At 40.7% G+C, this 21,345-nt stretch overlaps 1 protein-coding gene across 3 annotated transcripts in view; it reads right to left on the bottom strand.

Moving 5' to 3' along the window:
* Window positions 1-21,345, bottom strand: part of LOC117287887 (carbohydrate sulfotransferase 13-like) — a 42,327-nt gene that overhangs the window by 7,928 nt on the left and 13,054 nt on the right. For 2 of the 3 annotated variants that reach the window (XM_033768484.1, XM_033768486.1), the window contains exons 1-2: window positions 16,261-16,656; window positions 9,647-9,777 (exon numbers count right to left, since the gene is read on the bottom strand). The gene's annotated coding sequence lies outside the window, so the exon portion shown is untranslated. Of the gene's footprint in view, window positions 1-9,646; window positions 9,778-16,260; window positions 16,657-21,345 lie in introns of those variants that run through there. The other variant, XM_033768485.1, reaches the window with a different exon arrangement.

Below are 21,345 nucleotides of genomic sequence, written 5' to 3'. Positions count from 1 at the left end.
TATGAAACAGTGACGTTCTGCAAAGCAAATATACTTTAACAATGAAGAGACTGTATTTAAATCCCTCTTTATGACAGCTGAATACAAAAATACACTTACGATGTTTGTCAGACATGCCACAAGACAAGTACCACAAGATGGGACAGCAAGGAGCACCGGTTGTTTCGATGTGTTATGATCTTAGGATCTTATTTAAGCCATGTCAATTGTCAAAGTCTATTCACGGTTGGAACAATTGTCACGACTATTCAAACAAAATATGGACACGTTTTGTTGCATATTGAAAACAGCATGTGTATGACTTAACGATCCGCAAAGCAATAGTATTCTCACACACAAAGACTCGACGTGCACAACAATCGACCTTAATGGTGTTTTTACTCTATGAACATGACTTGGTGCGTTGCGACCGATACGCTATTTATTTCCCGTTCAATCAAGCATATACTCCTTCTAAGTGTTAAGATTGTTACTATGGCAACTGGCAATTTCATATCTATGCAGTGACGGCTGTCACAGGTTTTCCCTAAAGTGTCAAATGTAATCTCACTTCTTACGCGTTGGAGTGGCTCACTCGATATCATTGTTATATTATGTTCGCACTTTTAGACATTTTAACATGTTTTGCTCTCTTGCATTTTGCATGGTCAATAATGTTCAGCTATGTTGCGAGTACAAGCTCAGCATCTGTATCAGGTTGTTGAACCTATTTCATTTCACAAAATATCTCCTATGCATTTGTGTGCTGTTGAAGTCTGTTCTGTTTGTGTTGGTTTACGTCTTGCTGTAAAAGGGAATGCATACTTTTTTATTTAAAATAATCAAAACGGTTAAAAAAAACAAGGATATGTTTTGTCCTTCGTTATTAAATTCAAAGAATTCCAATCCTGCTGTTTCGATGAGAACCTTTGGTTTAATAAACATTTGAGCCGCTTCCTGAGGAAGATTCTTCTTATTATGCCATAAGTTGATCCAGTGTCGATTACTGCATTAAAGGTAATGGATCATAGATCAACGTTGTGCTAATATATTAGGCAATATTATAATGAGATATAAAATAAATTGTAATGGTTTGTTCACAAGAGCCTTGAAATCCATCCACGTTAGCGCGGTGGCAGCGGATACCAACCGCATCATTCGCGAATAGACATCAAACCAAATAAATCTGAGTAACGGTAATTCATTCTCTCAGATTCAAATGCTTTGAAAGTATCCAACCGTATATTATTACTTTATAGGCAATTATTTCCGACTAACAACAGCTACAGCGCGTAAGTTTTTGTGCTCATTATTTTGTGTATTCTGTTACCCTGCCTTTAATCAACTCAAGGCTGCAATAATCAAGGAACAAGACATAGCAGTGCTCATTTATAATAAACAATAATATTACGAGAGATTCCCTCGACATAATCTACACTTTCCACATCAATTAAGAGAGAGATTGTGTACAGTGCTAGTCTAGTTATTGAGGTAGAATGTTGGCTGGTTCGGGGCTTATTTCTGCTCAGCAAATCAAGGTTTTAAGCAATAATTCTGTTCATTTAACAGCTTCGCCATACGGATCGTGCTCTGTTAGCTCTATGGTAAGACAGAGTGTGTTGCATTCTGTTCGTTTAACAGCTTCGCCATACGGATCGTGCTCTGTTAGCTCTATGGTAAGAAAGAGTGTGTTGCATTCTGTTCATTTAACAGCTTCGCCATACGGATCGTGCTCTGTTAGCTCTATGGTAAGACAGAGTGTGTTGCATAACTGGACATAGTGTGTAACTGCGGAACCGTACGAGAAGACGAATGACCCACGGGATACAGCGTGGAAATACGAGAACTCGCATCGCTGTACGTTTTGGCAGATAGTCTGTATAGTTACGTTATTAGGGTTATTGTCTTGAACGTCGTACGTTCAAGCTGTCACACCCTTGCCGTGTAAGTGACCGAGCCCTATAACTGTGGTGAATACATCACACAAGGGGATCCTCTTTGCACTCACGCGGTCTAAGATTGGCGCTCTATCATATCAGTCCATGGAGGCCTAGGGCCAATAGAATAACACAACGTAGAAAAATGGACAACAAACGGGAGCAAAGTGAAAATTATTGCGTTAGTAAAAAACATGACATAGTCGTGAAGTTCGGAACTCGCAACCTAAATTCCCGCAAGCCAAATCGGTACTTAGTATAAGTCTGATATTATATTTTACTATACCTCATACATAATGCTCGTCCCGGAAAATGATCTCGATTGCAGTACTGCCAATTTTGAGAGTTGTTTTTCAGATAATGTATAGATTCATGGTGCACGCCTTAATCATAACGCAGTATGTTTCAAATTTATGGGAGTGCTTGTTAATGATTGAAATGTAGACTTTTTCTCACCATTTACAGAGCAATCTTTAAAAGCTTACAGTTTGCAATTCCCTATAGATCCATTCCATAATTATGTACCAGGTGGGAATATTGAGAACGCATCCAAAGAAATTATTGAAACGTTCTATACCGAGAAAAGCAAACATAATTACACGCGGCGGTACAAAGTCTATTCTCTCGCGACGAAACACAAAATCACAATCGTGCAAATAAGAACGACCCACAATAGTAACACAATAGAAATGCACTTCAAAGGTAATGCGAATTTTAACTCTGTTCACATTACATTACATTTATAATTTCATAATGCATAACAAATTACCGGAAACTGTAGATGCCAACGTGCGGAAACATAACCTTTATTGGATTTCCATAAAGTGGATGGCTTAATATTATTATTCTTTCTAGTTGAAGAGCGTGGGCCTAAGACCTCCTCGTGAGCAACCCTCTAATAAAACCACTAATGATTAATAACACGAAACAAGTATCCTCCACAATACATCCTCAAGTTCAGTTTCCATGACAACTGTTAATTAAAGATGAGTTGCGAGGGTTTTTTGCGGCTCTTCTTATATTCGTGGTCTTCATCTTTTCACCACCATGCACTAAAGATCAAACTAAATGATGCGTGTCTTGAAGTGATGCATAATCAGAACGGTTTCAAGACGCTCTCCATCTCTATCAAGACAGATGTTTTCCACGGCCAGAGATCGTGATGCTCGCTAGCTACAACCTTTGATCATAAGCATCTTGGGTTGTTTCCATCAACGTTGTAAAAGGGTATTTTCCAAACCGCGGGTATGGGACTCCGGCTTCGGCTTGAGCTCCAGTGTTCATCTGTGCACGGTGTTTCCATATCAAACGGAGCCTGGACCAGAACACACGCTTGCAAAAAGCTTGAAGCAAGCTCAAAATTTAGTCTGGCACCTCAGTGTGCTTTCGCCTTGGTGTCATTTTAATCTAGGCGTAAAAAGGAAATAATTTTATGACAAAGATGGTTGGTCTGTGTTAAAATCATTAAATTGCTTTCTAATATAATTTTACAGGGCCTTTTCGAAACCACGGCTTCGACTCAGCATCCAGCTTAAGCTGTCGGGAGGACTTCAAACATGGATATTATTAATCAAGCCCGAGCTGAAGACTATGTATGGTTCAACAGACAGATTCAGTCAACGGCAGTGTTGAAATTGTAATATGGTTTCTCAAATGATCGTGGCTTTAAGTTAAATGCTCCTGGTCGTCACAATGACTTCAATTGAGTGGGAAAATACCTCTCTAAAAAGGTTTTTGCCAAAACCGAGATGTTCTTTTGGTTTTGAAGCACAAGACTGCTCCGAATATTGGCAAATGGAGAAGAGCAATAAGCAAACCAGGTTATAAAACGGAAACGTGTAACTCGTTTCCTGTTTCCCATCCATCCATTAATAGTGTTTCTGGTTAACAGAGTGTGGGTTTCAGTTTTATAACACCCCTTACAAGTATTCTGCCCGCTCATTGGTTTAGAGCGCGTCACATGAAATGTCTTAATTTTGCTAGACGACGGCCGTGTGATAGTGCGTCGGTTTGCCGTGCGCTAGTCCGAAGACTAGCACAAGGCGTGCATTACCCAGACGTCCGTTGCGTGTACGAGGATGATAATAGTCTGTAACCATTTCGGATTGTACGACACTACATGCAGCACAATCAAAGTTTTTGCAATCTGTATTCGCGTCGTCCGTGGATTGTATCATTCAGGCCTGTAACTTAATAGTACAGTATTTAGACATGTTTGGGGTGTTATTAAACAAATATTGACTGCTTTTACTCGTGCAATGGTTAAACCTATGACTCCCTCGGTGATCCCCGTAGCGCTCTATTTCCCCTCGGCTTCGCCTCGGGAAAATGAACGTCCGGGGATCACCTCGGGAGTCATAGGTTTAACCATGGCACTCGAAGCAGTCAATATTTGTATACTAGTCGTAACACTTTTATCCTTGAACAAGATACTTCAAGTGGGACACTAAACTGTGGGTCCCGGTTTATTCTAGGATTGGTAGTGCACGATAAGTTAACTGTGGGTCCCGGTTTATTCCAGGATTGGTAGTGCACGATAAGTTAACTGTGGGTCCCGGTTTATTCCAGGATTGGTAGTGCACGATAAGTTAACTGTGGGTCCCGGTTTATTCTAGGATTGGTAGTGCACGATAAGTTAACTGTGGGTCCCGGTTTATTCCAGGATTGGTAGTGCACGATAAGTTAACTGTGGGTCCCGGTTTATTCCAGGATTGGTAGTGCACGATAAGTTAACTGTGGGTCCCGGTTTATTCCAGGATTGGTAGTGCACGATAAGTTAACTGTGGGTCCCGGTTTATTCTAGGATTGGTAGTGCACGATAAGTTATCTGTGGGTCCCGGTTTATTCCAGGATTGGTAGTGCACGATAAGTTAACTGTGGGTCCCGGTTTATTCTAGGATTGGTAGTGCACGATAAGTTAACTGTGGGTCCCGGTTTATTCTAGGATTGGTAGTGCACGATAAGTTAACTGTGGGTCCCGGTTTATTCCAGGATTGGTAGTGCACGATAAGTTAACTGTGGGTCCCGGTTTATTCCAGGATTGGTAGTGCACGATAAGTTAACTGTGGGTCCCGGTTTATTCTAGGATTGGTAGTGCACGATAAGTTAACTGTGGGTCCCGGTTTATTCTAGGATTGGTAGTGCACGATAAGGTGGGTCCCGGTTTATTCTAGGATTGGTAGTGCACGATAAGTTAACTGTGGGTCCCGGTTTATTTTAGGATTGGTAGTGCACGATAAGTTCACCTAGAACAGTAGAGTATAAGGGTTACCTCCTCTGTGTTTCTGTTTCACATTTAAAGCAAGCACCTTTTGTTAACAGAGGTTTCCTCAGGCTTGCAAGCAACATCCTCCGACAATTTTCCACGCAACATGTTTTTATGGACGATAATATTTCGTTCTCTAAAGAAAATGTTAACAAAATCCATCCGAAACTTCTAGACATTTGACTTAAAAAAAAAAAAAAAAAAATTGTAAAGTTTCTGTAATACTTGGTTTCATGCATGCCAAGATCGCAATATTTGTCCTTAGTTGACGGGTGGAACAATTTTAACTTGGCAAACCTTCCTCTCGTCATTCACATCATATAACACATAGATATTTCGATTGCAGAATTTTTTTTGTTTCCATAAATGGCCAACGTTGTTTTAACTCCGCGGGACTTAAAAAGTGAAAATGTTAAAAGGCAAACATGGTGGCCGTTTGAGCAAAATAACTTTCCAAACTTGTCATTTAAAATGTAATAAAACATGTCATGCACACAGTTGAGATGTAGCAATTCCTTCATCGTCTGTTGGCTAAAGCTGACATAATGTCCCATTTTTGATCAAGACAGTTGGTTGTGCCAACACTCTGCGCAACTTAACGTCACCGTAATTTAGAAATACCCGGCGCAATAATTGCCCCTTTTCATACTGTTCACTTCAGACGTCGTTTCTCGATACATGTTTTGCTTTGATGGCGAGCTTTTGGGATGCACAGTGTCGCTACGTTGTTAAAGCTTGATCTATTGTGTGATTGAAGATCAAGTTTCGGCGCATGGTACAGCTGCCGAGAAGAGGAAAGAAACGAACGGGGAAACCGACTGAAACATTCCCGATAAAAAGGGAGATGGATGTCTGGAGGGGAAGGTCGCCTCTGGCACTGACGTCAGCTTAGATTTCAAGATGGGTTGACGCTGTCTCTGTACACGATGTCGATCATTTGGGGCTATAAAGGGCCTTGGTTTGATTAATATTATTTTCAGATGCGTCTGGCAAACGAAATTTCATAAGCCATGATAAATGAAATAACTCAAACCAAATGGCACGGATATACTTTCGAGGGAAGGGCTTACCTTCTTAGACCCAAAATCTTCAAATGGAGTGCAGCGCACACAGAGTAACCTATATCGCGGTGCCATCTTTAAACACTGTAGCTGTGCACAAACTTAAAAGTTATATGTCTTCCCCTTAAATTTACAAGGCTGCCACCTAGAAAGTGTGTCAGTGTAGTGCAACAGAGGCTTACGCGCTATAGCGACCAGGGTGCGAATTACCTTTTATAGTTAACCAAAGTTGCACTCCTCCGTTGCAACGGTGACTGGAATCATGGCCACATTTTAGTTACAACAAAAATCAAGTATCAGATATAATGTTAAGACTTTCATCAAATTAAGATACGGAACTCCAAACCTTCTACTCTCGGTAAAAATATCTTGTTTGACCTTAAGAATGATTCCTACCTCTCGGGAAGGCCTTTATTTCCGTTAGACATCTGAGCCCACTTCTTCGTCAGTAGGCCTACTTGTCCCACTTGTTTTATTAACTTTTGTATCTGCCAAGGAAATGTACTACTGTATGTACACCATTGATCTCCAGTAGACCTAACAACGTGCATATTGAAACAAATTAACCAACTTGCCAAGTGTCCGGCCGCTTCGCATTCGATATCAAACGCAGGCCTGTCACGACGCAAGCGTTGATACGCGTGTTTGTGTGCAACGCTGGCGTAATTTGCGGGGCCGGGCCGGTACTTCAGAAGAACTGAAATAAGATCATAGAGCTATATATATTGACTAGAGAGCGCTAACTTGCTCTGCGTTTTGAAGCCACCCTGGGCGCAGACATGTTTGATGTGTTGCGTGAATTTGGAATTTTAAGAGAACACACATTGCCGCGATTATTTTACATTCTGCGTGTGCGTATACGTACGCAACTGTCCACTCGCGCGCGTACGTCCGCGCTACGAAAACCGTAACTTCGACTTGATTGCCGTTCTAAAAAAAAAGTAAACGCGCCTTTTAATCATGACGCACATGACGCTCGCAGTTTTGTACGCTCATCAGCCGATTGTGCATTCACATTTGCTGCATTTTTTGCTTCGATGACACATAGAAAAGAACTAACGCACTATCATGCAAATAGCATTACAATTGCCGTACAAAATTTCAAGCTTTTGTATTGGTTTGTACATAAACATGGATGCGCCCACACGGCTTCACAACCTTAGTGCGTGTTGTTAGCGCTCTAGTCAATATATATAGCTCTATGAATAAGATGAATCTGAAAGACGGAATAAATGACGTAATACTTGAAATCGTCGTTCACGGTTTTGTATGATTGAACGAGACAGTTCTGTACAACTAAATCAATGCGCTACTTTGATCATTGGCAAGCTACAGCTAGGAAGTGTCATTAACTTTTCATTTACAAAATCATTGGAAACGCGAAACCCCTTCGTTTCCTGTGCTAGGCGCGCGTCTCACTCAAAAAGCGCAGTGCAAATGCCTTGTGCGTATTTCAAATCAAAAGATAAAACACACGCCAAGAAATGGATCGCTTTTGCATGACGCGCAACGCTGCTGGTACGATGAGGTCACGCGCACGCTGTAACGCACCGTGATCAGCTAACTGCTGCCATCACCGCGCGCCCACCACCATTAAGGCCCGGTCCCACTGCATCGCGATAACGAGAACGATAACGCACGATAACGACGCAAAGATATCGCATTATATTGGTTGAATGAGAGTGAGCGTATTCTGCGTGGAGCAATTCAACCAATAGAATGCGTTCTCTTTGCGCTAAGAGCGCTGCAGTGAGACCGGGCTTTTGCAACACACAATATTGTGCGCACATTCCGGCCATACGTTTGGCAAAATGTTTTGTCACCAAAGAAAATCACTATGGTAATATTGACGCTTTAAGCTGAATCTTAAGATGAATCTCAAGTGCTTTGTGAAATCTTACCACAGTGCCATATTTAAAGGGGACCAGTCTAATGATCTGCTAGACTGGTCCCCCGTACTGTCTTTATCAGCTAAAAACTGCACACTGTCACAGGCCCAATTATTTCATATACATTTAGTTCATTGGAGAAAGGAACAGTGAAGTAATCTTCCATATCTAAATCTGGGCTTGTTTTCAGCTAGTAGTCCTATTCGATCGTCTGCAATGCAAGTCACCGTGTACATAATGTTTATACGTTTATGCATGTATGTATGAAGTAACGACGAATCTCCTCCGAGTGAAATGGATGCAAGGTCAAAGATACATCTGGCAGGATCCGACCCAGCGCTTAAATCATGTAATGGGGTCCTCCTTCACGAGCCTCAGCGAGGGCACTGGGCCTAATTTCATAGAGCTGCTTAAGCACAAAATTTTGCTTTAGCAAAAAATGCATTGCTTAGAAAAATCAGATTACCGGCCAAGACCCCACTCAATTGTTATGCTAAGTAAACAACAGCTAAATACTAGTCATAAGCAATGTATATGGCATGACATTTTGGCCAGTAACATGTGTAAAATAAGCGAGCTATTTTCTTGCTTAAGCAAAATTTTTGCTTAAGCAGCCCTATGAAATTAGCCCCTGATCGGCAGGGTAACGTCATAGATACGGGGCCAGTCTGCGCCACATTGCATCGCACACGATATGCACAAATTCCGAGAGAATACGCAGATACAAAGTGCTCTCTATAGACCGATCCGACGCGCACCGGGCGCGCAAATGTTTAGCACCGCGCGCCATTGCAGGGGTGCACATGTGCCAAGTTTTGTGCACAAAGACATAAGGAAATCATGTTTCTTTTTACTATTTATGGAAATTAATTGTTTTCCTCAACGAATAACACAATTTCCTTAACAGGACATCATGATAATACCAATGTAGATCACTGACCACAAAAATTTACGACACAATATAAGCCGAATCATCTTGAAAAAGTGCTTGTCTTAGGGGAGTTAGGGGTCAAACACGCGGAAACTGCATAAAAGTAGCTAATGCGGTACATCGGCAAGGTAGTTTGTCAGAATTTCAGTATTTTACTTTCTGCTTAATTAAAACAAATTATCAAGATTGTAATACGTTGTTATATCAATCAGCCATATCACGGAAATTTCATAGATGATCGAGGAAGACATTAAATTCCCATAAAAAGTGAAAAGGAAAACGATTTTCTCGTGTCTTTGTGCACAAAACTAGGCACAAAGAAACCCCAGCAATGGCGCGCAGCGCATGGCGGCGCCCAGCACTTGCGCGCCTGGATCGGTCTATAGGCGATATTTTGTAGGTGACAATACTCCTTGGATTAATTTGAAATTGGGGTTGAGCTACTACACCGTCGTCTTGGAAGTTTCACGTAGCTAAATGTCCTATGCTAATTTCTGCCTGAGATTCACCCTACCGCACTTTAAGCAGTGCCATGAAATTGGGCCCAAGAGATGAACTACAAGATGTTATAAAATCTAATTTACCTTTGGATTGACTGAAATGAAGCGAAGTTGAGCAAAACACCTTCGGCTCAGGACGGAGGTATTGACTGCTTGGGGTTATCACTTTTCACTATAGACCTTCATCATGCTTGCCGCCATCTTTGTCGTGCACCCTGTGTGTAGTAACAACATTGAATACTGATTATTTCTATTATGTATGGCACCAGACTATTTGCCCTTGCAGCCTCGGTTTGAATACGCTAGTAGAATTAGGAGTTATAGCTGCATCATTAGGAACCACTGCTACTCAATATAGCAGGGGACCCGTTTGGTTGTAACACATAGAACGTCACCAGCATAAAGCTGACATTGATAATAATTAATAATTTATTCATTTATTATGCGCAAGTTTCATACAGATATTTATAATTATGGGTACAGATATTTATAATTATGGGCACAGATATTTATAATTATGGGCACAGATATTTATAATTATGGGTACAGATGTTAACAGTTAACAACCATTTCCAGCATGGTTTCTATTTCAATTTTTAAGTGCGTTGTTTACATTGTCCATGTGTATTGCCTAGGTTGGGTTAATTTCAACGTTGTTTACATTGTCCATGTGTATTGCCTAGGTTGGGTTAATTTCAACGTTGTTTACATTGTCCATGTGTATTGCCTAGGTTGGGTTAATTTCAACGTTGTTTACATTGTCCATGTGTATTGCCTAGGTTGGGTTAATTTCAACGTTGTTTACATTGTCCATGTGTATTGCCTAGGTTGGGTTAATTTCAACGTTGTTTACATTGTCCATGTGTATTGCCTAGGTTGGGTTAATTTCAACGTTGTTTACATTGTCCATGTGTATTGCCTAGGTTGGGTTAATTTCAACGTTGTTTACATTGTCCATGTGTATTGCCTAGGTTGGGTTAATTTCAACGTTGTTTACATTGTCCATGTGTATTGCCTAGGTTGGGTTAATTTCAACGTTGTTTACATTGTCCATGTGTATTGCCTAGGTTGGGTTAATTTCAACGTTGTTTACATTGTCCATGTGTATTGCCTAGGTTGGGTTAATTTCAACGTTGTTTACATTGTCCATGTGTATTGCCTAGGTTGGGTTAATTTCAACGTTGTTTACATTGTCCATGTGTATTGCCTAGGTTGGGTTAATTTCAACGTTGTTTACATTGTCCATGTGTATTGCCTAGGTTGGGTTAATTTCAACGTTGTTTACATTGTCCATGTGTATTGCCTAGGTTGGGTTAATTTCAACGTTGTTTACATTGTCCATGTGTATTGCCTAGGTTGGGTTAATTTCAACGTTGTTTACATTGTCCATGTGTATTGCCTAGGTTGGGTTAATTTCAACGTTGTTTACATTGTCCATGTGTATTGCCTAGGTTGGGTTAATTTCAACGTTGTTTACATTGTCCATGTGTATTGCCTAGGTTGGGTTAATTTCAACGTTGTTTACATTGTCCATGTGTATTGCCTAGGTTGGGTTAATTTCAACGTTGTTTACATTGTCCATGTGTATTGCCTAGGTTGGGTTAATTTCAACGTTGTTTACATTGTCCATGTGTATTGCCTAGGTTGGGTTAATTTCAACGTTGTTTACATTGTCCATGTGTATTGCCTAGGTTGGGTTAATTTCAACGTTGTTTACATTGTCCATGTGTATTGCCTAGGTTGGGTTAATTTCAACGTTGTTTACATTGTCCATGTGTATTGCCTAGGTTGGGTTAATTTCAACGTTGTTTACATTGTCCATGTGTATTGCCTAGGTTGGGTTAATTTCAACGTTGTTTACATTGTCCATGTGTATTGCCTAGGTTGGGTTAATTTCAACGTATTTGTCCACTCAATATTGTAAGGCTGTAATTTATAGTTTCATCACCCATTTTATACACAAAGGATGCTGGCAAATCCTCCTGCCCCTCCTAACCAAATCACTGACCGTGTTGATTGACACCCCTCTAGGATATGTGGTTTGGTCTAGCGTAGGATACCAAGCCATGGTAGATCACATGACCAGTGAATGTATACGACATGGTAAGGCAATAGAATTATTAAAGTCACCTGGAAATATAATTGTTTTTCTTTCAAACATAAGAGTATAATATGCTTACGAACAATAAAACAATTTGTTAAGTAATTGTTTGTCACGATTTATATGTTTAAAAAATATATAAAGTTGTTTGGGGGGGGGCTGACTCTGCCTACCCCTTTTGTGACGTCAATCGAGGCAGACTTTGCCTGCAATGCGTATAGTAAACACACGTGCAAAGTACATGTACGTCCAAGTCGTGAGTTGGTACATTTCAAAATTTCAGTTTGGTCAATAGCTTAGGGGCATCGAGTCGATGATTCATGGTTGTGATTCTAACCGTTATTTGTGGGTCACTTCCTGGGCCCAATTACATTGAGCTGTTAAGCAGAAAATACTGCTTAGTGACTGGGGCACCAGTTGCAATTATTGTACATTTTATGGAATGTAAGCTGATAACCAGTTTACTGTTCACAGCTCATGAAGTCTTAAATGAAATGTGGTCATGTTCGTTCAGGGCACCGTTTTTTAAGCTGCAGCAACGAACAGTACATGATTGAGTCGGTTTAAGGCACTGGACACCTTTGGTAAATTCTCAAAGACCAGTCTTCTCACTTAGTGTATATGGAGGTAGAAATGGTGTATAGTTTCACAGAGGGAAACTTCTTATGGATTTGAGCAGAGCTGTCTCTTGCTGGTTCAGAAATGGAGCAGACCCACCACCCCCTCTCCCCTCCCATATACACTGATTAAAATTCGGACTGGTAGTGGATGTAGACCCTACGAAGCGTACATCAAATCAATAATTACTGGGATATTCACACGGGATCTAATTCCTCGCTCGTTTGCCTCAATCCATTTCAAATAAATAATTCAGGCTTCGGGGGGGGGGGGGGTTGTAGGCGTCGAGGTTGGGTTTGATCTCCATGGTTTGATTAACTCTAAATGTTAGGAAAGGTTGGTCATCGACAGCTGCGTCCAGGAAAACATAATTTCACAATCTGTCTAGTAATATGTCTCGTTTCCAATCGAGCCCCACAGAAAATATTCGAACTTATGTGGCGTTTTCCCTGTTTTGTTTGGATCCAGACCCATGTTGTCTGTTGGATCTATTGTCAATATCGCCTTCCCGTCTCCTTTGATTTAACATTTCTGTTTCTTGTTTAAAGTCATATCTGGGGCTGCCTCCTATGTTGTATTTATACTGTAATTTCATTTAGACCATTCTAATTAAATTAAACTGACGTCTGCGAAATGAGGGCATGCCTACGTTTCTTGGTAAAAAACTAACGAGGGGTAGAGAGGGGAAAAGCTTCTTCCTTGTTTACAACATTCAACCGTGTACTTACAGTAGGCGAAAAGGCAAGACAGACAAGGTGAGACAACAGACATGTAAACTGACGTATGTCGCCCTTCAGCAGCTCCATGTGCTAAACATGGGTCATTTATTTACAGCCAAGAGTTTCATAACATATGAATGTAAAAGCCAAGAGAATTTGATTTTTGGTTTAGCTCTAGACTCCGGTCGATAAGCTTCGCATGGAGTCACCAGACAACATCGATTCAGTAATGCACTGCATGGGTGGACAGGTTGACCCTTTGGTATGGTGACCTTAAAAACTGCACTCTTTTAAACACATCGCGTGGTGCAACAAATTCGGGTGCACAAAGTACACGATTTTGTGCATAACATTAACCCAAGGAGACTATTTTCAACGAGCACCAGATGCGGGAAAGTTCAGGGCCAAATTTCATGGAGCTGCTTAACGGTCGATTGTGTGCTTACCGGGCGCGCCATGGCAAAATTGTTAATTTCAATGTTTTTTGCTTAAAGCGGTAAGCAAGCAAAAGGGGTTCTTAAAGACTAACAGCGCATATAGTGAAACAAAAGTTAGTGTGGCCGCACAGATGCGTGTATTTTACGTGTGTGTGGTAGGTGCAGAGAAGTTAACTGTTGTCTAAGATGTTTCAGAAATGTTGTACAATGTATCTTCTTCTTGTTTACTCTCAAGTTAGTGTGAAACCTTTCAAGGGGTGCTTTGAACCATTACAATTAATACTACTTTTAAGACAGATAAGGTGATGATTTGTTTTCATCGCCAGTTTGCGCGCACAGTTAGTTTACGTGCTTAAGCTAGCCAGCAACCGCGTGTAAAAAATACATTTACGCTTAAGCAAATTTTGTTTGCAACCGCAAAAAAAATTGCTTGTCGTTAAGCAGCTTCATGAAATTGGGCCCAGGCGTGACATGAGCTGTCGAGTACAGGAGCTGTCGAGTACAGGAGCTGTCGAGTACAGGAGCTGTCGAGTACAGGAGCTGTCGAGTACAGGAGCTGTCGAGTACAGGAGCTGTCGAGTACAGGAGCTGTCGAGTACAGGAGCTGTCCAGTAAAGGAGCTGTCCAGTACAGGAGCTGTCGAGTACAGGAGCTGTCGAGCACAGGAGCTGTCGAGTACCGTAGCCGTCGAGTACAGGAGCTGTCGAGTACAGGAGCTGTCGAGTACAGGAGCTGTCGAGTACCGTAGCCGTCGAGTACAGGAGCTGTCCAGTACAGGAGCTGTCGAGTACAGGAGCTGTCGAGTACAGGAGCTGTCGAGTACAGGAGCTGTCGTGTACAGGAGCTGTCGAGTACAGGAGCTGTCGAGTACAGGAGCTGTCGAGTACAGGAGCTGTCGAGTACAGGAGCTTTCGAGTACAGGAGTTGTCGAGTACAGGAGCTTTCGAGTACAGGAGTTGTCGAGTACAGGCTAGGAGCTGTCTAGTACAGTAGCTGTCCAGTACAGGAGCTGTCGAGTACAAGAGCTATCGAGTACAGGAGCTGTCGAGTACAGGAGCTGTCGAGTACAGGAGCTGTCGAGTACAGGAGGTGTCGAGTACAGGAACTGTACAGTACAGGAGCTGACCTACCATTTGGTGTAGGCTTGAGACTTTTCAGGCTTTTTAATCATGAGGTTAATTTTTTTCTAAACTACTTTCTCTTAATTTTCCCATGAAGAGTGAAACAAATCACCAATCGGCCTAAAGAAAAAATAGAATGCCTGCTTTAGGTCATGTGGACATCATAAAGGAGTCAAGTCGGGGTCTCATGGGAAAAACAAACCACCGTTAGCATTCGAGTAGCCCGATGTTACATGACCTCGGATATAGCGGAAACTAGTCAAAGTACCAAGGCAGAATACTCTAGTGGCAGAGAATTATGGTTCCAGTCGAAATGTCAAGGAGGAATGGATGCAAAATTGTACATGATTTACCACAACTTCCTATCAGATGTATGGTAGACCGTATCAATTTATAGGCCGGCTCAACCTAACTTCATTCATAAGTATTACAAGAACATTGCATGCAATTTGTTACGGTCGAACAAACACATTGTAGAATAAACACATTGATCATTTTGGTTCTAATAAAAGAAAAATCTTTTTCGCAAAACCAAAGTTAGCTTTGACTTTGTTGTGCATTAGTCTTATCTTGATGTCGACCTTTTAATTACCCTGAACACCTTTGGTAATTGTCAAAGACAAGTCTTCTCACTTGGCGCATCTCAACATAATTCATTAAATAACAAACAAACCTGTGGAAATTTAAGCTCAAAGTTGCGAGATAACTATACAAGAAAAAAACACCCTTGTCACACGAAGTTGTGTGCTTTCAGATGCTTGATTTCGAAACCTAAATTTCTAATTCTGAAATCTCGAAATCAAATTCGTGGAAAATTACTTCTTTCTCGAAAACTACGTCACTTCAGAGGGAGCTGTTTCTCACAATGTTAAATACTATCAACAACTCTCCATTACTCGTTACCAAGTAATAAGGTTTTATGCTTTAAAATAGTTTGAGTAATAGTGTTCACTGCCTTTAATATGGATGGGGTCATTGTTTAGGGTTCGTGCCAATCATCCTTTCAATTCCGAACAAAGTCAGAACAAAACCGGAAATCGGAAATTATATTTGCAGTGCGTACACACTCAACACAACAGGTGCAAATAGTATACATGTAGGATAATTTTCCGCACATTTACTGACACAAGAAAGTTTGTAACGTATGAAAGGTTCACGTTGTGGTCTCTGTGATGTTGATACCATGGAGATAAGACACACTTACAAACTGAAAACTTTGTTTGCGCAGTGTCTTCTTTCGTGGAACCATCATATGGCGATCGTGCCTTTTCCGCTTGTGCTCCTAACCTTTGGAACGCTTTACCTAATAACATCAGGCGCTGTAGTTCTCTTCCATTGTTTAAAAACTTGCTTAAAACTCATTTATTTAAATCCTCTTACACTTAGCTCGTTACGTGTATTGACAGTAGATTATTCATTGTATAATTTTGTATTATGTTTTACATTTCTTTTTTTGTTGTATGTATTGTTTTTTTGTTTTGCGCCTCGGAATAGGGTCTTGTACACTAGATAAATGGCGCATTATAAATGCATTATTATTATTATTATTAACCATGAATGTTCATTACACCTGTTTCACGTCAATACTGTTGACTGTATGCACATCTGGTGGTGGCATAAAAACAGTTGTCATATATCAGCAATGTTACAATTTACAAATGTACTTACAGAATTTTAGAAGATATTGAAACAAAACCGTTACCTGTGTAATACTCCGGCCAATCCCTGTGGTCTAAACACAGTCAGTCGTGTAGTACATCGAGCAATCGTGCACTATGAACTCATTCGAGGCTTTGCTAGTGTGTGTGTAGACAACACTAGTATCAGGGGTCATGCTCCACGTCGTGTGTACTATGCATGAAGGCTATCGATGGACGACTTGTCTTCTTCAGATCTAACCATCATACATAGTCCATTCAGTTGAGACTACAGACGTATGGGGGTGATATAAACAGAGTAACACACAATCCCACATCAGGGATTACGAATAATCTGTAATGCATATAACATTACAACAATAACAGTGCAATGCATTCATAGTTGTACATAACACTACACGCTAAGAATGTATACACTGTGTACACAGTGTACATGTGTCCTGAGCTCGCTCAGCAGTTTCTTTGGAAAATCTCAATCCGTCGCTGGTGCTCCCTTCTACAACGCAATGAAACCGCACATTGCGGGTTACCAGGAGACATAGGAAGTAGTTTATACCCGACCAAGTTTGAGTGATACATTTCCTGTGTCGTCCACCCCCCCCCCCCCTACGTTTTCTCCCTCGTCACGTTTATACCTTGAGGCGAGACAGTGTTTCTCGCCATATCTAAAGACTCTCTCGTTATGGTAAATTCTGCTCAATTTAAAAGCCAAATTGAGACAGCCTTTTTCATCAGCTTCTTGTTCTTTTGTGGTAATGTTACATGGCATCATATAATGATTTAGTCTTTCCTGTGTGCGGTTGTCAGCGAATGATTTTATGACGTATGACACCACTCCATGGAAAACCAGAAATCACCGTATTTGTAATGATAACGTGGTTCAAGGGGGTTGGAAGGAAAACAACATTAATACGACGATGATGATGCGTTTAAAGGTTGCGCGATCGCACACACAAATAATGAAAACTCATATTGAAAGCATGTGGTGATCGTTGTCGATTATCGAAGACCAGCACACTACACTCTGGTCTCAGTAAATGAGTAAGGCATACGAAACAACAAACCTGTTATGTGAAAAGTTGTTGTTTGGGTCTTTCAATGGCCAAACACATAAATCCTTACTTGGTGTAGCCCAACAAAAAGCATGAAATAACAAACATGCGAAAATTTGGCTCAATTGGTCGTCGAAGTTGTAAATAATATTACAAAAACACCTTGTTGCATAACAATGTGTGGGTTAAGATGCCTGATTGCAGATTTAAAAAAAATCTTGAAAATACATAATACATTGCTTATAGTTTATTATATCAACATCTCAGATCAGCTTATTTTACCTGGTAAGTTGTTGCGGTCATTAGATTGTAAAATAATTCCAAACGTACTTGTTACTACCGGTCTGCACAAATTTGACCGAAAATGTACTTTTCGTATTTTAATACACGAAACATTGTAGAACAACGAATGATTCCACAACAAATATGGATCGTGTTAGTTCACAAATTTTATTCAAACAAAAAATTGATTCTTCTTTGAAACCATCTTTCCAAACCATTCTTTCCAAAACAAACGCTTTTTGAATAGCCCAAAGCGCCCGATCCCAGGCAAAAACAATGATCCTTTAATTAAGGGGTCCGTAGCCCAAAGCGCCCGACCCGAACGCAACATGTCCCTCTAATAGCTAGCTCCTTCTTCATCTGTCGCTGCGGCCTCCTTTCTTCAGATGAAGTCTGTAATCTGGAAGCCTTCGTCATTTCTCAGGTCACTCAATCCCTCTGATCCATACGTTGCAAGGGAGATTGAGTGTGATTTACGGTTGCCTTAGCAACCGGTTACCTCCATAGGCTTTGGGTGTTTCATGACCAACCCGCATCTGACTAGGTTTTCGGTTTGTATTTAAAGGAGCACGTTGCCTTGGATTGGACGAGTTGGTCTTTGAAAAGCGTTTGTAACCGTTTGTTCTAAAATGCATATGGGTAGAAAGATGATTTAAAAGTAGAATACAATGATCCACACACATTTGCCTCGAAATTGCGTGGTTTTCCTTTTAGTTTGCGAACTAACATGGCCAACCGTGTTTGTCGACGAGGTAAAAGGAAAACCACGCAATTTCGAGTGATACTCGTGTGGATCATTATATTATACTTTTAAAATATCTTTCTAATCATATGTATTTTATAACAAACAATTACAAACGCTTTTCAAAGACCAACTCGACCGATCCAAGGCAACGTGTTGGGCAAAAAAGAATACAAAATGACAAAACAACTGTCTTGGGATGTTTTGTATCTTTTCCAACTTATTTAAGTATGTACAATTTAAAATAGTACTTCTAAGCAAGATTTTTCTTTGCTCACCTCTGAGACGGTTATTGTAAGATGCGCTATTATAAGAATTTATTATTATCATTATTTGGTTATTGAGGGATGTTGTATACAATAATACCTAAACATGGAACAGTCTAAACTAATTGTAACGTGAATGATCTTTTCCAACTGCTTGAAAGTATTGTCATCAATTTTTACTCACAAAATTGCTTTGTATAAGAATGCTGACTGTGTAACCATAGTATGTGTGATAGAGTCAAAGTAAAACTATTCATTTCGTAACTTGGAAACTTGAAATCTGGAGACATAGGAAGTTCGATCATTTGACAAAACAGGCTAATTACTGTTATTTTGGGCCAAACAAACACTGACTTTAGAGCCATTCAACTTCCACTTCCCTCTAAAAAAAATATAATAAGATGTTGGGACTGTAAGAGAAAATGTCTTACCCTGATTTCACTCCTAATGGCTGCACCTGTTTGTTCCGTAAAATATTAACTTGGTCGCATGATGATTATGTGTCTTGAAAACCAGAGGATTCGTAATATAAAACTGCACCTTTTACAAACCAATGGTTGGCCACGTTAAAACTATGTATTGTATTACAGTCACCTTAATCAAATCAGTTAAGGTTTCCAGTTGGAAAGGCGATATTTATTTGGCAAGGTGGCAAAGCTGGCGTGTATATCCATCCTTGTACATGACCTCTTTATAGACTTTATTACGCCCGTTCAGATATTTTGTTATCAGTTTTCAAATATAGACAAAAAAGATGTAGTCCTTTAAGTCGTAGACACATAATACAAGCAACTTTTCGTACAGTGAGATTTATGCTGAGCGTTACGCGAGCAAAAACGTGAACGTGAACGTCATACGTGAGCATGATATAAGCCCGAAGTGGTGACGTCACCTAGAAAATTAGTTTTCTGACATTCACGCTCACGTTTTTGCTCGCGTAACGTGTGGCTAAACCTCGCTGATCTGTGGACATTCCTTTCAAACTTCAACTGTGTGGAAAATAACACTGTGTGGACGGTGTAAATCCACATTGTTTCAAGTCCGAAATAATGAACTTCTTTGTGTTTCCCAAGTCCATACTTCGGGAACAAATCCCATTCTTTAACACTGTAAATAACACTGTGTGGACGTGTGTAAATTCACATAGTGTTCCGAGTCCGACATGTGTTTCCCAGTCCACGCTTCGGGAATGAATCCCATTCTTCAACCCTGAAAATAACACTGTGTGGACGTGTGTAATCCACATAGTGTTCCAAGTCCGACATGTGTTTCCCAAGTCCACGCTTCGGGAACAAATCCCACTATTCAACCCTGAAAATAACACTGTGTGGACGTGTGTAATCCACATAGTGTTCCGAGTCCGACATGTGTTTCCCGTTCCACGCTTCGGGAACAAATCCCATTCTTCAACCCTGAAAATAACACTGTGTGGACGTGTGTAATCCACATAGTGTTCCGAGTCCGACATGTGTTTCCCAGTCCACGCTTCGGGAACAAATCCCATTCTTCAACCCTGAAAATAACACTGTGTGGACGTGTGTAAATTCACATAGTGATTCAAGTCCGTAATAATTAATTCTTGGTGTTTCCCAAGTCCACACTTCGGGAACAAATCCCATTCTTCAACACTGTAAATAACACTGTGTGGACGTGTGTAAATTCACATAGTGTTCCGAGTCCGACAAGTGTTTCCCAGTCCACGCTTCGGGAACAAATCCCATTCTTCAACCCTGAAAATAACACTGTGTGGACGTGTGTAATCCACATAGTCATTCAATTCGGAAATCATGAACTTCTTTGTGTCCACACTTCATATAGCGTCAAAACACACACACAATATTGCAAAGTTCTGGGCCCAATTTCATAGATCTGCTTAACGGTAAGCAAATTGTTTCGCTTAACGTAGCAAAAATAATTGCTTAAAACCATTCGGATTCCATGCTAAACGTACACGAGCTTAAGCACGTAAACAATCTGCGCGCGGAGATTTTAGATCGTTTGCTGTAGCAAAACAGAAAAAGGCAGTGTATTTTGCACTGTGTGCATGGCCTAGAGCTGCTTAACGGTAAGCAAATATGTTGGCTTAACGTAGCAACAAAAATTACTTAAGCGTAAACCTATTTCACCAGCGGTTGCTAGCTTAAGCACGTAAACAAACTGCGCGCGCAACATTTTAGATCGTTTGCTTAAGCGAAAAAGAAGAAGGTGCTGACAAAATGGCGGGCGAAATAAATGCGGAGTGCACTCGAGTGGCGATAAAGCAATTCTTCACCTTCTGTGTCTGATATGTATTATTTGTAATGGTTCAAAGTGCCCCTCGAAAGGTTTACACACTAACTTGAAAGTAAACAAGAAGATAATACATTGTACAACATGATTCTGAAGCATTTTAGACACTCGTTTATTCGCTACACCTACCGTACAAACGCACGTACAATCACCGCTGTGCCGGCACAAAACATCGTTTGCAATGAGTGTTACACTATGCGCTGTGTGAATAGGGTGCTTAAGCAAAATAGAGGCTTTAAGGACCCTTTTTGTTTGCTTACCTATGTAAGCAAAAAACCTTGCTTAAGCAAGGGTATGAAATGAAAAATTTGCCAGGTGCGCCCGTTTAGCACAAAATCGACCGTTACGGGATGCAGCTCTTTGAAACTGGGCCCGGCGCTTAAACAGGGTGCTTAAAGCAATGGGGCTTTAAGGACCCTTTTTGCTTGCTTGCCTCGCCGTTTTAAGCAAAAAACCTTGCTCAAGCAAGGCTATGAAATGAAAAACTTGCTAGGTGCA

This window comes from Asterias rubens, chromosome 3 (assembly GCF_902459465.1).
Source record: "Asterias rubens chromosome 3, eAstRub1.3, whole genome shotgun sequence".
In the NCBI taxonomy this organism is placed as follows: domain Eukaryota; kingdom Metazoa; phylum Echinodermata; class Asteroidea; order Forcipulatida; family Asteriidae; genus Asterias; species Asterias rubens.
This window is presented reverse-complemented; position numbering and strand designations above follow the sequence as displayed.